The 13,141-nt window shown below is 43.3% G+C and overlaps 1 protein-coding gene across 1 annotated transcript in view; it reads left to right on the plus strand.

The window, feature by feature from the left end:
- The window catches only part of grin2aa (glutamate receptor, ionotropic, N-methyl D-aspartate 2A, a), a 170,700-nt gene that overhangs the window by 123,800 nt on the left and 33,759 nt on the right, over positions 1–13,141 (plus strand). The window lies entirely within an intron of this gene.

Consider the following 13,141-nt stretch of genomic DNA (forward strand, 5'->3'; position numbering starts at 1 on the left):
GCGTGTGTGTGTGTGTGGTGTGTGTGTGTGTGTGTGTGTGTGTGTGTGTGTGTGTGTGTGGTGTGTGGTGTGTGTGTGTGTGTGGTGTGTGTGTGTGCTGCTGCAGTTCATAGATCATGAGTGATGGCAGTATACATCATTACTTTGACTGGTCCCAGTTCATCTGTTTTAGTTTTCTTCACTGCAGTAAAGCGTCTTCTGAAACAGGAAGGAGATGTCACTGATTCTAATTACTAACATTACTAATCTGCACTGCTCCCTGAGTGCAGGATTAAGAGGTGTTTTAATTTTGTCCCTGGCTGCTGTAATGCAGTATATGTGCCCCCCCCTCCCTCCAAACCCAACCCCTAAAATAAAAGGGAGTTAGGAAAATATAACACGAGGATATTTTTATCCTAACTCTGTCGAGGCTTATCCCTCTCCTGTCACACTTCTCCTCTTTCCATCTCACTCCCTCAATCTCTTCATACTTTTGATTTTTTTCGGGTGCTTCTTCTCCCTTGTCCCCCCACTTCTGCACCCCTCCCCCTCCAATGAATAGAGAGATTACAGGTATAATAGAGGCGGGAAAGTGAGAGGAATTGGATCGCTTTACTATGATCTCAGCGCTACAGGGGAGAGGAAACATTAGGGGAAGTTGTGGAGGTGTGTGTGTGTGTGTGTGTGTGTGTGTGTGTGTGTGTGTGTGTGTGTGTGTGTGTGTGTGTGTGTGTGTGTGTGTGTGTGTGTGTGTGTGTGTGTGTGTGTGTGTGTGTGTGTGCAAGAATGCTCATTCAGGGTTATTTAGGTTCATCTTCCAGCGTATACACTCTAGCCTGTGTCCGTATCCTAGCAACGCCCTCAGGTTCCACCTGTTTGATGGGCGTCGGCCAACCCGCCTGCAGACACACGCAAGCTGCGCAGCCATTCTGCATCCTGTTGTTTTTGTTGGCCTACTTCGATTTTTCACATGAACAGCTGTTGACAGCAGTCATAATTATAGTAACAATGTGTATAAAATATGATTGTTGCTCAGTGGTGCAGATGTTTTATTAAACTTGTTTGAAAGGTTCAGTTAATTGAGATCTGAGATCTATAGGAAAATAGGAAAAAAGCTACACTACAAAGAAATAATGGTTTCTACTTAGAGATAGAAGCTATTGCTCCTTGCCACACATTCACAACGTTGTCTTGAATTAAAGGGGCCCTATTATGCTGATTCTCAGGTTTCAACATAATATGTTGTTCCTCTACTGTGACACGTCTTCTCATTCTGCCTGTGCTGCAGCACCTCTTTTCACCCTCTGTCTGAAACCAGAGCCCAGTCTGCTCTGATTGGTTAGCTGGCTCTGTTGTGATTGGTCGGCCACTCAGAGATATCCCGCCGCTTAGCCAATTGCGTATTATGTGTCATGAGCGCTGGCTAATAGAAGTACAATAGTTATGTAGTCATATCATTATGTTACTGACTCAAACAAGCAGTCCAATGGGGGGGTTTAGGGCAGGGGGGAGTGTATGGGAGAGAGACCATAGCCGCGTTCACACTGCGGTACTTTTCCCACAAAGGTTCATGCGAACTTAGTTCATGATCGCGTTCACACCAAAAAGAGCCGGTACTAAAAGTAGTTCATGCGAACCTTTTTACCCCCTCGAAAGTCCCTGCTAGAGAGCAGGGACTTTCGAGCGGCTCTTTTTTGAGAAAAGAGCTATATTTCTGGCTGGGCGGATTGCAAACCACGCCCCGTAAAACTCCCAAAAAGTTTTGTGAAGCCGCCATTTTATTATCCTCGCATTAGCATTATTAGCATTAGCCCAGCGCAGAAACGCAGAGAGACTAACTTATGGCAACACAAAATAAAACATGGGAGCGGAGGAGGTGTCGGCGTTCTGGCGATTTACTCGGAAGGCTTCAGTAGAAGCTGCTGGGACAAACCCAAAGCAGAAGAAGAAGAAGTGACGTCAGCGGCTTCATTTGCCTAATCCTCCCCAGGGACTTTTTCTGGTGTGAACGCGATCTGTACTTAGTTCATGCGAACTCTAAGTTCGCATGAACCTTTGTGGGAAAAGTACCGCAGTGTGAACGCGGCTCTTGGGATTTGTTAGCCTTTGCAGACCATGTGCATGCACACACACACACCAAAGGAAAGGGAACCCCCAAACAGCATGATCGGGCCTCTTTAGCTAAATGGTAGAACTTTTTCTTCAGCAAATGGTAAATCAGGTTATCTGATGATCCCCCCCCCCCCTCCCTCTCAGCTCTCATTGTGCTGACTGATTGACTTTAGACGATGACACCCAGCACAACATTGTTTCATCGGGGGTGCATCAGATCCTAATAACGCTGGTTTGTCAAAAGAAAGAGCATGACAGACAATGAAAGCAACAAAGGAGAGCCAAATGTGCAATAAACACACTCCTACTGTGTTCTAGCGGTGTGTGAGTGTGTGGTAGCGGTGTGTGAGTGTGTGGTAGTGGTGTGTGAGCGTGTGTGAGTGTGTGTAAGTGGTGTGTGTTTGCAGACGGACGGATGCAGAGCACAGAATGGGCTGTTGTCTAAAAGAGCAGTCTGGTATTGATTCCAGCACCTCTTCCTCTGCTGTAGTCGCACATAATTGGGTTCAGCGCCGCATCCCTTGTCCAATCAAAAGGCTTAATACCACTCACCTGGTTGCTTGCAGGCCAATCAGATTATTTTAATCACAAGAGCCTCAATCCCCTTATCTCTGCCTGGTTTCATCTGGGCATTGAGTGGCTGTGTGTGTGTTAGTGTGGGCATGTGTGTTCGCAGCAGCAATGTAAAAAGTATTGGAAAATGCCACCGCACACACAGACACACACAGACACACTTACAAATAACACACAAACAAATGTATTACACAGCCTGGTTTTCTATTCGCTCTTTCACTGTCCTTGTATTCCAATTGGTCCAGAATGCTGCCTCATGTGGAATGCAAGTGGTAGGTCTGTCCAATACCGCTTAGTTAATACAACGGATTTAATCAGTTGACTGTAAACAGTTTAATCCAGCAGATAATAGTTTAGTTAATATAATGCCTGGCAGTAAAGCTACACATCTAGCCAGCTACGTAGATAACACATTATTTAAAGTGTATTATAAGTGGGGTTTTCTCTGGAAGTGTTTCCTTGTACGATGTGAGGGTCAAAGGACAGAGGGTGTCGTATTGTCAAACTGATATTCTGTACACACTGTGAAGTTGTATGTGTATACGAATGTAACATTTGTGATATTGGGCTGTATAAATAAACATTGATTGATTGATTGATTGATTGGTTGATTGATTGATTGATTGGTTGATTGATTGATATTAATCTAGTTTAGTTATCTGAACAATGATTAAGAAATAAAATATGCAACTCTAATTCAATTAATTAATACATTGACTACAATGCAGATGGGGAAGAACGCCGTTCAGGTTTATTTAGAGACCTCCCTATTTAAACCAACACATTACCAGACTCGAGAAAATAAGGAAAACAACAAAAAGACAAACAAAGAACACATCGCACAAATATAATCGATTTAAATAACATACAAGCAATCATAAACAGTGAAAGAAAACAAACCTAACAAATGTAATTATGAATATTAGAATAGCATGCAATTGACCTTATTCACACACAGCAAATAATACGTTTTTCTAACAGAGATGCAGCCGTCTGTTTGAATTTTAAATATAGAACTTAATGGTAAAGTCACACAGGGGAATATAACTAAAGGGTAATCTGGAGACTTTTTTAAGCCCTTTATTATGATCCTTCAGTGTCAAGTGTCAATGCCCCAACAGTAGGTACAGCAGCACCTCTTTTATGCACCGCAGCATGTGCCCCCCCCCCCCCCCCCCCGCACAAAGTCGTGCACAGCGGGGGACGCCTCACCTGGAGCGCTCCTCTTTGGCTTTTCAAAGACGCGTCACGTGGCTCCATCTTCTATTTAGAAGTTTGCGCTGTCGCCCCAGAATGGAGTCAAAGAGGAAGGAAAAAGGAGCCGTCTCCCCCCTCTTGTTGTACATGACCGCTGACAGAGCAGAGAGGGAGACAGAGTTGGGGGGGGGACGGGGGACAGCCATGATTAATGTGGAGGCGGAGTGGACCCAAGAATATCTTCCCACTGCCCTCCATCTTAGCTAATGTGACCTGCCATATGGGTCACTCATTACAGTGTGTGGGTGGTGAGTGTCGGCATGGAGACGCTTTGGCTTTAGGTCCATTGTCACTTACTTTTCCTCATTCTGGGATTTATGTTTAAAGGGGCCCTCTTATGCTCATGATTAGGTTCACATGTTTGCGTTGTGCCTCTACTGTGACATGTGTGGGAGAGATATGGGACTATAGCTTTTGCAGACCGCACTACAGGAAAGGGAACACCCCCCAAAAAGCATAAAAGGGCCTCTTTAAGTCTGCGCAATTAATCAAAACTGTATCCAAATGGACTTTTTAGTTTTATGATTATAATGTTTATTTTATTATAATGTTTCAAAAATGACCAATCTCTGTAATATTGCAAATCTATCCCAATTGCAATATCAGTCAAAGATAATCCCAACTAGTTATTTTTTCCAAATCCACAGCTCTATGTGAATAGATCTTTTTGTATCCTGCAGCATTACTCCATACAAATACCCTGTGTGAATATTTTAGGATAGTAATACCAGTAGATTGTACATTGACTTTTTCTCATGCTAATGTAATTCAATTTCCTTTCCCTTGTGTTTCTCCTCGCCTCCATTCATTTCTTTTTCTCATTCTCTGAATTTTCTCCCCGCTTCTCCTCCTATGTTCCCATCTCTCTTACTTCGGTACCCTTTGCCCTACTTTCCTCCTCTTCCTCACGCTCAGGTTCATGATGAATGTGACATGGGACGGCAGGGACTTGTCATTCACAGAAGATGGCTACCAGGAATTCCCAAAGCTGGTGGTCATTGTCCTCAACAAGGACAGAGAGTGGGAGAAGGTAGGATCAACATCTGCATGCTTCTGGGTTGGACATGGAGACACACACACATCGTCCTGTGAGTTCTTCCGCTAAGAACACATATGTCACATGTGCCATAACATTTGTTGTAAGTGTACGTTCATGTTGCCATCGCGCAGATATATCTAATACAACTTCATCGATATTTTAAACTCATTTTTTATTCAAGTTTTAAGAGGCGGAAACTTAAAGGTGGGTACGTTTGAGAAACCGGCTCGAGATACGCTTTTTGTTTTATTCCATGGAATGCTCTTAACATCCCGATAGCAATGAATATCTGAAGTGCTTTGACAAAAAATCCATACAAAGATTTCATCTGTGGAAGCCGTGGCGCTGTAAAAAGCACGACCAATCATCTGAGCCGGCCTGGATGGCCTACCTGCCTGTCAGCCTTCCATCGGGGCACAAACTTATCTCGTGCCCTCATTGGTCATGTGCGCGTTAGTGTGTGTTGGAGGAGGGGCTATGTGAGAAAGTGGCTGATTGTGTATTTTCAAATTCTAGCTACTCGAGCCGGTTTCTCCAAAATGACCTACCCCACCTTTAACCTTCAACACATTTGATTTGAACATCTCAAGAAATATAAATAAAACATATAGCGATTGAACGGTTACAAGTTATTTTGCCTCTACATGTGTTAACTGTTGGATTGATTTATGTATTTGTGTTATATGCATGTATATTATACAATATTTGGTATTTTTAATATATATGATAATATATTTTACATCATACTATACTCTATTTTATTTTCCATGCTTAATAATGCTGTGCTAAATGATACTACATTTTGTTGTACAACATATTTTATTCCTCGGTTAGTACTGACACAAACGATGTTTCATCACTCAATATCTGGTGTACGCTGTTGTACAATAACCTGCTGATGTTGCTGCTACTATCACACCACTTGCTCACTGTCACCTTGCCATTCTCACTTTAATTACTCTTACATTGTTTGAATATGTTTGTCTATGTTGTTCTTTTTTACATTTTATATATATATATTTTATCATTTTTTATTCTTGTGTCCCCCTCTTCAGATCAATACGGGTTTATCTTGGCTTATTTAATCAAATTAATTGAAAGAAAATTGTATTTAAATAGTCCGAAAATAGCTTAGTGGGTCGATGGTTGGTAAAAAAAACAAGACAATTTGGAGTTTACTTTTTTAAATAATGGCTACGACCCTGGTGTGTCTGCTTGTGTTAACGCTGCTTTTGTTTTTGCAATTGATTCTCTAACTGGAAACAAATGCACCATCACCATTATGTATTTGATAACCTGCTATTGGCTGTTAGACTCAACCTACTCAATGCAACGCTCAAGCCCTATTAAACATTACATTACATTAAGCTTTTGAGCCAAAGCAACCGTTATCCACTTCAATACCGTCTGGGGTTAGGGGGGGTTAGGGTTAGGGTTAGGGTTAGGGTTAGGGTTGCCCTACTTTGACGTGTATACTGCTGGTTGGAACGAAACCCCGACCCTCTGATTGGAAGTCGCCAATGACCCCCCTGCGTCACAGCCGCCCGGTTACTATCTATCCTTCTCAAATACTAACCAGAACATATCTCCTTAGCCAATAACTAGGGCATGCATTCAAACCTAAATACTTTGGTTTCATAAATGTGTAGGAAGTCAGGAGTTAGCTGTGAAAACAAAACCCGCAACAAGCTCCGAACAGCAGTGTTGAGCATGCTACCTCATTCTGTCTCATTGTGCAGCGCTCACTTGATCAATGAGCTCATTCACCAACGGGCGCATGGATCCTTTTAACTGGGCAATGCGAGGAAGCTTCTAAAAAGAAAATGGCTGAGTGTCCTCGCCCCTTGTAATGGACTTTAAATGGCAGCCATGCATCTTTATACCTACATCTGGCTGCCTACAGGCTGAGATTTAGAGCGGGGGGGGGGGGGCTAAGGGTAAAACACAGAGGTGTTGCTAAAGAAAGGGCTTAAGGAAGAAAGGGAGATGGATGGTCATGTCTTTGTGTCTTTTTCTTCATTCATTGCCCCCACTTTCTGAGTCCTTCCTCTTCCTCTCTACGTATTGCATATGTCCTCGCTAGCCTCTTCTTCCTCTCTGCGTCCATCTCTCCATTCCTTTTCACTCCTCCTTTCTGCTTAGATCATTTGGTTCCCTTCTTCCCCAGGCCAGATCAACTGTGCTCGTTGTCTGTCTTTAGCTGTGATTGCTGTTGTGGTCTCCGATAGCACCTCGAACCACAGTTAATCAAAACCTAAGACCTCTGTTATTGGGGTGTTAAGGGGTCACTGCTCTTGCATGTGTGCGCGTGTGTGTGTGTGTGTGTGTGTGTGTGTGTGTGTGTGTGTGTGTGTGTGTGTGTGTTTATCCCACACTGGTTATGGGCAGAAACACTTTCTCTACAGACGTGTGCTTCCACCAATTGTATTCAGGTCACATCCCTGTTACAGTATTCGGTTTAGTTTGCCGCAATCCGCACGGTCTCCACCCAATCTTTGAGACTGGCTTTTTCATATTTCATACTGACACACACACACACACACACACACACACACACACACACACACACACACACACACACACACACACACACACACACACACACACACACACACACACACACACACACACACACACACTCCACACACAAAAGACCCTTTGTTAGTGTGCTGAGGGGAGGTAGACTATTGTTGTAAACAGAGCGCCTGTGAAATTGATCAGTACCACTTGCACTGCGGTGCAGAGAAAGAGAGACACGGAGACCCGAAGTGGGAACATAATTGGGCTGCTCTCCCCCCGCCTCCCTCCCACTGGTGCAGCCGTCCAACCCATGCACCAGAATGCAGCACACACACGCACACGTAGAGAGAGAGAAAGAGAGAGAATCCATGATGATCAAGAGATAAAAATGCAGTAACTGCACTAACATATGGATATGCACTACACATATAAAATGTGTCCCCTTGAGGCAGAGGAGGAAGAGACAGGGAGAGCTATGTACAGAGAGGAGCGAGCGGTACAGACGGATGGGGGGGAATAGCGAGAGCAAATGAGAAAAAAGAGACACAAAGAGAAAGAGGGAGAAAGAGGGAGGTGGATATAAAAAAAGCACCCACTACAGGTGTTGCAGCCATACCTGCTGGGTTTTTCTGCAACACACACACACACACACACAGACATCTTCTTTTTCTGTTAAATGCCACACCTGCTTTGTTGGATGCTGTTTGGATGTTTTTTCCGAGGCTTATGTAATCGCCAGGGAATTTGATTCAAAAGAAGCGCAGACTGCAGCAAAGCATGCAGCTGTATTTGACTGGATTAGAGGGCTGGATCCACGGTGGCGTTATGGATTAACCAAAATGCAAAATTAGGCTTTTTATCTGGGGAATAAAATGTGGTGTAACAACTGAACAAATGTAGTAGCAAGAAAGAATGACAATGCAGATGGATGGATATAAATATTTAAGCATTCACCGTGCACTAATGTGTAACAAAGACGGTGCGTGCTAAGCTTTTTTAGCATATCCTCTCATCACACACGTTAATAAGTTGTAATGATGCTGCATCCTGGGGAAGATGTGGGTGTAGTAATGAGCAGCTTTAAAAAGGCTTGCTCTATACTTTATGCAAAAATACACCTTATTAAGATTTATATTGAATGTTATGCTTTGCTTAACAGTATGACTTCACCTATACAGTAACTCATTAAAACCGTTTGGAATTTGGTTTTGAAAAGACCAATATTCTACAGCCATGCTAGCAAAGCTACTTCGGGATAGCGGTGCTAGCTAAAGCTAATAGCTAAAGTTCTGATATTAACAATGCTGGAGGAGAAGTTAAGGCATCACCAAATGCAAGTCTTTAACCTTAATACCTCAAATTGGTAATTCATGGTTAAGCTGAAGACAAACTTTGAGTGTATCATCAGTCATTTTATGTATTTCTGTATAGCATTTGGTGTCAATGTAGCTCAGATATTTACATGACACGAAAGCTACAGAGCTAGAGATGCGGAAGAAATGTCAAGAAATCACATAAGTGTTCCGATGTATCCTCTACGGACCATACAAACTGTCACCGTAGGCAATCCAAAAGATAATTTGTGTCTAAAGTCGGGGAGTGTTCGACCGGCCAACACTGCCGACGCCTAAAGACGCCGGCCATTGCTAAGAATTGACTTTAAATCTGAAAAAGAAAATATCTTTCAATCAAAATAGAAAGATGTATTTTTTGCACAGCGAGGTGAAATGGTAAACTTCAAGACATGCTGTTGCCTCAGATGGTTGAGAGGATCTTTCTTGGAAAATAAAAGAATCAATCGGACTGCGGAGTCATAAATATGTATTGACTCCTGCTCTCAGAAAATGTAAAGTGGTCAAGTAAAATACGACAACACCATGTCACGGTTGGTGGATCTTTCTAATCAATGGCAGAACTTCTGATGAATGCTCCAGCTGCATTCAGAGCTACAGAATCATCTCGGGATAGAATGGGAGGAAGGTGTTTAACGATCAGAACCAGGATGTTGTATTCCTGCTGAGGAGATGCAGTGTGTAAATGGCTTCAGGAACTGCTGCTGTTAGCAGACAGTTCACCAAATACTTATTACAGACAGCATGGGATTTGTGCTTGGAGAATCCCAATATGGAGGGGAGACACGCACAAAAAAGCCCACGCGCGCATACACACACACACTCCAAAAACAACAGATACTGTACACACAATCCAAGCCTCACTTTATTCAGAATCTTTAGAAAAGCGCTTTACTTCTATGAAAGATGTCTAAATCCATGGATGCGTTTTTTCTCTCACTCTTTAACTCCATCATCCACTTTTTCTCTGCCCATATTTTTACACACACACACACACCGGCATGCACGTGCATTCTCACACACGCACACACACAGATATGAACAGCAAGCGTAGGAGAGGGAAAGCAGAATCAATTCTGCCGACATAATTTTGTCTGACAGAGATGACAGATACTGTTTTATGACTGAATGGGTTTCTCCACGCTATTAGGGACTCATTCTCCCATAATGCAACTTGCCACAGCGATAACTCTCCCAGTGACACTGGCACAGAGAAGGTGCTCAGTTGTAAGAGCACTGACCCGCGTTCTTCAGCCAGGTTGTGGTATATGGTAGCCCCTTGAGTGTGTGTGTGTGTGTGTGTATCTGTGTAGTGTGTATAGGTCACACACACACACACACACACACACACACACACACACACACACACACACACACACACACACACACACACACACACACACACACACACACACACACACTCACAGAATGAAACAAGAGAACAGTGTGAAATAGATGAGATAAAGAAGAACACATGCAGGTGCAAAGGGCAAGCCCTTTCAAAATAAAGCTATAAAGAAAAGAAAGAGAACAAGCGGTGGGTTTAAAGGAAAGGGCAAGGTTGAGGGGACAAAAGAAACAGTTGTAGATGAAACAAAACAACGGGATTCCAGAAAAAAATAAGGAAAGCAGTTACTCTGGGGCAGAGTGTCATCTCAACGCTGAGTGGTTCTGGATCCGTCGCAGGGTGATGGTGCGATAGGATTGTCGCCAAGGGATGTCATGTTATAATGCGGTAATCCCACGGGCCCTATCATCATAACCTCCCACTGGCCCCGCTGTCACACACACACACACACACACACACACACACACACACACACACACACACACACACACACACACACACACACACTCCTTTGTGTGCATGTACAGTGTGTGTGTGTGTGTGTGTGTGTGTGTGTGTGTGTGTGTGTGTGTGTGTGTGTGTGTGTGTGTGTGTGTGTGTGTGTGTGTGTGTGTGTGTGTGTGTGTGTGTGTGTGATATATCTGGTATTTCATAGAGGGAGATTCAGCATTCTGCAGCCTTACCGGTCGATAGAGAAAATCCTCTCTCCTCTCTGGGCATTAATTTATAACCCCTCTTTCTTTAATTAGAGAGAAGGAGAGACAGAAGAAGGAGAGAGAAGGAGGACAGGAGAGCTGCTGAAGTCAGCACATTCCCTCCTCCCTCCTCCTCCTCTGCCTCCTCCTGCCTCTCCTCTCTTTCCTTCAAGAATCTAAGAGTGGAACACTAATCACTCCTTCAAAATAAGGGCCAATCCTCAACAGCTCCTTTTAATGATTGAATGGATCAATCAGACTTGAGGTCTGTGTTCAGCTTTATCCCTGATACTTAAAGGTGTACTAAAGCAAACGTGTTACATCACAGGACCACCAGTCAGTAGAGAATGTGCATTGTGCATTATATGAGACCAAACTGTTAATTGCATGGTCATGTTCTCAAAGAAAGTGATACATCCAATCTACAACAAGAACGATTCAGCATGTTTTCCACTTTTCAGCCCGGGGGTCTTTTTATCGGCATAGCAGACACAGCTCATAACTGCTCTTTTAGGGTCTTATTAAAACTAGAACATGACTACACTCAGCATGTAACATTGTTAAGATCTTTAACCCACTGACACATCTTTATTTATCTGTTTCTGCAGGATCCCTCTTTTTCTTATAATGTATCTAACTATGCACCAATTCCCCATCACTTTGACTTTACCAATTCCTACGAAACCTCACCAGGTCTTTACCACGCGCGCACACACACACACACACACACACACACACACACACACACACACACACACACACACACACACACACACACACACACACACACACACACACACACACACACACTTACATGTGTAGCTACAGGCATGCAGTCGCTCACTTGTGAAATGCAAAACAGCTGGGGTAAGACAGATAGACAAATGCGGGCCATTCCCTCGAGAGTGAAGGTGACACACAAGAAACCGCACACATTCCACCTCATCATACCGTCCTGCCTCCACCCACACACACACACACACACACACACACACACACACACACACACACACACACACACACACACACACACACACACACACACACACACACACACACACACACACACACACACACACACACACACATACATGCCACACACACACACACACACACACACACACACACACACACACACACACACACACACACACACACACACACACACACACACACACACACACACACATACACACGCACTGGTAGAGATGTAGCCGACAGCAGAGTGAGCTGTTGACAGTGGTGCAGACTCAGAGCGGAGAAAATACTCTAATCCCTGTCAGAGGATAGCGCAACCACTCAAAGTAAAACAATTAAAATGCTAATTCCACTTCCTCCACTCTGCTCGCCTGTTAATGACAGACATGCAGGCTAAGCAACAACATGTGTGTGTGTGTGAATGTGTGTGTGTGTGTGTGTGTGTGTGTGTGTGTGTGTGTGTGTGTGTGTGTGTGTGTGTGTGTGTGTGTGTGTGTGTGTGTGTGTGTGTGTGTGGCCTAGCATTACTATACTTGTGGGGACCTAAATCTGTTTACACAGTCACGTGTGGGGACTCGCCGCCCTTATGGGGACAACATGGAGGTCCCCATAAGGGGAATAATACATTTTAGGGTGAAGACTTGGTTAGGTTTAGGGTAAGGTTAATGTTAAGGGTAAGGGTAAGGGTTAGGGTTAGGCATGTGTTGGTTATGGTTAAGGTTAGGATAAGTCTCCAGGAAATGCATGTAAATCAATGTAATGTCCCCTGAAAAATTCATAAACATTGCTGTTCCAAGAGGTACATTTTAAATATGTGTAGTCCATGCAAAGATGTTTCAAAGTCACACTAAAAGTGAATTATAATATAAACAATAGTATATATAGATATAAATTAATAATAATAGAAGTAATACAAATGGTAATACTAATAATAATGCAAAAACAAATACATATTGTATAGGAACAACATTATGTTTATGTTATTTAATGTTATGTTATGTAATTGTTGTTCACCTATGCCTAAAACCAACGTTTTAAGTATCTTAGCCCGTCTCCTATTGATACTGCGTTACACAACCACACATATACGCTCTTGTGTGTGTTAATGAGGGTGCGACACACAAAAAACGTTGGCTATAAAGTCAGCTAATCCACTCCACACTGCAGCGGGGTTGCTGTGTGAGCTGAGGACAGAGAGAGAGACGAGAAGAAAGAAAGACTTTTGAAATGGAGGGAAAGAGCGAGGTTTTGCCATTTTCTGGCTCCTGTAACATTAATTATTGAGCGT

This window comes from Pseudochaenichthys georgianus, chromosome 8 (genome assembly GCF_902827115.2).
Source record: "Pseudochaenichthys georgianus chromosome 8, fPseGeo1.2, whole genome shotgun sequence".
NCBI lineage: Eukaryota > Metazoa > Chordata > Actinopteri > Perciformes > Channichthyidae > Pseudochaenichthys > Pseudochaenichthys georgianus.